The sequence below is a fragment of the Nanorana parkeri genome, unplaced genomic scaffold (assembly GCF_000935625.1).
Source record: "Nanorana parkeri isolate BGI_ZX_2015 unplaced genomic scaffold, ASM93562v1 scaffold87, whole genome shotgun sequence".
Classification (NCBI taxonomy): Eukaryota; Metazoa; Chordata; class Amphibia; order Anura; family Dicroglossidae; genus Nanorana; species Nanorana parkeri.
In genome coordinates, this window is record NW_017306355.1 from 2,134,555 (window position 1) to 2,138,155 (window position 3,601).

Here is a 3,601-nt window from a genome sequence, read left to right on the forward strand (position 1 = left end):
GGGCGGGGGGGGGGGGGACAGACAGGCTGCACACTTTTTACACATGATCGCGGCGCCATCGCCGCGATCACTTGTAATCGAACAAGCGGCTTCCCCACACTACATTTAGTCCTGCCTTCCCAAAGGAGGACTAAATGTAGAAGGCAACTTACCGCCTGTCGGGGGATTCCACACCGCTGCCGCCCCAAGGCTTGGCCTCGGTGGCCTTGTGGGGAATCTGGCCCTGATTGTACGCATGAATGCCCCAGAACGATGATAAATTAACCATATACAGTTCCCACAAAACTGAGTACACTTGTCAGTCACCTCCTTTAACAAACTCCTCAAGGGTGCTGTATAAATGTAGAGCAATGGTCGGAAATTCAATTGAATACATACATCAAGGGATTATGAACCAGTTCAGGTGATATAAGATAGTTGTAATAAGACTTAAAGATAAACTTTATTCATATCTTCAAAATAACAACAAAGGAACCTTTAGAAATGTTTAGTTATGACAATCTACAAACACATAAGTCTAGATAATTGCAGGATTTTTATTTTTTGCACACCTTATTTTTCTTTTCTTCCCCAGTCTTCTGAGAGTGGCCATTTTAACTAAGGGCAGCTGTCTAGATTTCCCTTTACTTCCTGGAACGGTGGCATATGTAACTAGGACATGTGACCATGATTTCTCAGCAATGCTCTGCTGATGTAACCTTCCCAGGATGCAACGCTTCGGCACAGATTACATAATTTGTGCCAAGGTGCACCAGGAAGTGGAAAAAATAAATTGTAAGATGATTTCATATCAGCATGCAGTGCTGTATGCTGGTGTGATTTTTAGTGAAAGGGGGTAAAGGTCCACTTTAAACAAAATATACTGGTACCATAGACCCATAAGTCTATGCTAAATGCACATATTTTCCATTTCTTGCAAAAATGGAAAGTAGGCTGGGTATAAGGTAAATCTCTATTGGGCATAAATGGTATTTCGCTTCCATTCTGTGAAGGACACAGCAGAGATCTTGATCTCTGTACCTATCGGTTATACCTCCACTTGCAGTTGTAGGACGCGAGGCACAAAAAAACCTTGGCTCTGGGGGCAGCTCCTTCTGGTGGTGGTGGTGGCAACACCCCCATCCAAGGCAACTCAGTTTTTGCCTAGTGTCAAGGAGTAAGGACCTATCTCCCAGCTAGGGATCTATGTTTTCGATTTTTTTTTTGTTCCCGCCTCTCGGTAGACAATGCTTTGTGATCAAGGTCTTCACTGTGTCCTACAATGAATGGAAGAGAAAATAGGATTTTTTTGTACTCACTGTAAAATCCTTGTCTCTGTGTTCATTGAAGAACACAACACCCTCCCTTCCTTGGGTCGTTTTGTGCCTTAGTTCCATTGCTTTGTGACTAACAGAGCTACCTTGGATGGGGGTGTGGCCAACAGCAGGAGCCAACCACAGAGTCAAGCTTTGTTTTTTGTGCCTAGCGCCCTACTGCTGCAAGTGGCGGTATAACCCATCGGTACAAAGATCAGGATCTACACTGTGTCCTTCAATGAACGCAGAGAAAAGGATTTTACGGTGAGCACAAAACAATTCTATTTTAATTGATGTCTGCATGCTCACTGTAAATTCTGGATTGTGTAAAATAAAGGGTAAGGGGTCCAAAGTTAAAGTAACTTCTAAGGTTGAGATAGGTAAATCACTAGGTCTGAACTCAGAAGTGAAAATGCATATTGTAAAATAGCAGCACACAGTCCAGTGCTCCAGGAGGATGTATCAAATTCTGCCCACTCACTGCGCTTTAGTTCTTCACAAGGTCAGGCAGTGAACCAGACTTCCACTGGGAATAGTCTTCAGCACATGCAAGAAAAAGAATGAAACAAGGACGGTGCCTTGTCCTCATGAAATATGTTTTTTTTAAAACAGCCAAAGGATAAGTAAGAAAAAGATAGGATAAGCCTACTTACTATTCTCTGAAGAAGGGGGTGCGCCCCCAAAACGTGTTAGAATTAATCTAGCTGGTGGGTCCAGCATAGAGTAGTACAGCCATGGGTGGTCTATCAGTCGTCCTATATTGGGGTAAGGACCATTTTAATAAGAAGGAGAGAGACTGATACAGTATGAATTTTCTGAGTAGTTTTTTATTAATCCTTTGGCTGTTTTCAATAAATGTATTTCAGGAGGACAAGGCACTGTCCTTGTTTCATCCTTCCAAATGTGAAAATGTGCTATATTATAGGTGTAATGACCCTGCCAAAGTGGGAGTGCTACTAGTCTAAATCTAGTGGGTAGCTAGGCTGTAAGCAGCCTGAGCTCTGATTGTTATTGTTTTCTGCATTTGTTGTGTTTTCCCCAAAGTCTAGGGCATTGTTTGCTTCTGCATGTTGTTATGGAGTGTTCTCCAGCAGCTAGAGCAAGAGGATACAATGTTGCAGGTTATGAATATTTACTTAATTCTGGCCACTCACTAGGAGATCTATTGCCAGTTATGTGGCATGAGGAAGGAGATACATTTTCAGGGTAAGGAGCCCTTTTAAGCCCCCTAGGCCTGCTGTCTAGAAAAGGGGGGGCAGTTTCAGAACTAAAAATTACGAATGGGTCTATATTAAGACCTATATTAAGACCTGGAAGACAGGAAGGTGGCTTCCAAAGGGGGCACCTTCAGACAAGCTTGCTCAGTCCATTGTTAGTCTCAGCTTATAGGCACACTACTGGCCCGTGCAAGGGGCTGAAGGTATTTGAGAGAATCCTAGTGTTTTGGGTATCCTGTAAACCCTACCCATCTCTCCACTGATACAAAAAATCCTGCAAGCAAAGATAGTCAGAGGGGATATCAGTCATTCGGTCACCTTTGATGTGTCAGTAAGTGCTTTGAAGCAGCTGCAGGCCAGATTACTAATATAAATACATAACATCCAGCAGGTCTTTTGGGGATGAGCAGTATATAGGTAAAGCACATCAGGGTATCTTAAGACTGGGTATGCAAGATGAGGGTAACAGATTTAATAATATTGTCCCGGGCCTCTCTTCTTTGAATATAACTGAGTTGGCAAGTTCAAGGCAGACAATCAAGGGCTACATTGGTTCAGGATTATAATTTTAACAATAAATGCTATGTTATTATTATTATTATTAACCAAAATAGGTCCCTTCTTTACCAAAAAAATTGACTTCTAAAGCCTTGGTAGGAAAATTTAGAAAAATGTCATGAAATCTTTAATTTTATATAGGAGCTAACTTACCACCAAAGATCTTATAGAAATAGACTGTTAGGCCTTCAAGACTTAGAATTTCCCCATTTGAAGAAAATTAAAGGATTGAAAGAAATTTTTATTAATTTATTTATTAATTAATTTTTTTATTAAAATGTTTTATTTTTTACATTATGTTTAGGGGCTCTGGGAAATATTGGGGGTCTAAACAGTCCCCTGATATTTCCCTTTTAAAATAGAAAATGAGATTGAGAACACAGAGTCCTCAATCTCTTTTTCTGTGTCCCCTGTTATCAATAAACAGGAATCCTCTATGAGTGTTTCTGTTCATTGATAACATGACATGACATGACATGACATAGTGTGTTTAGTATAACCACAACTATGAATGAACAGGAGGTGATGTAG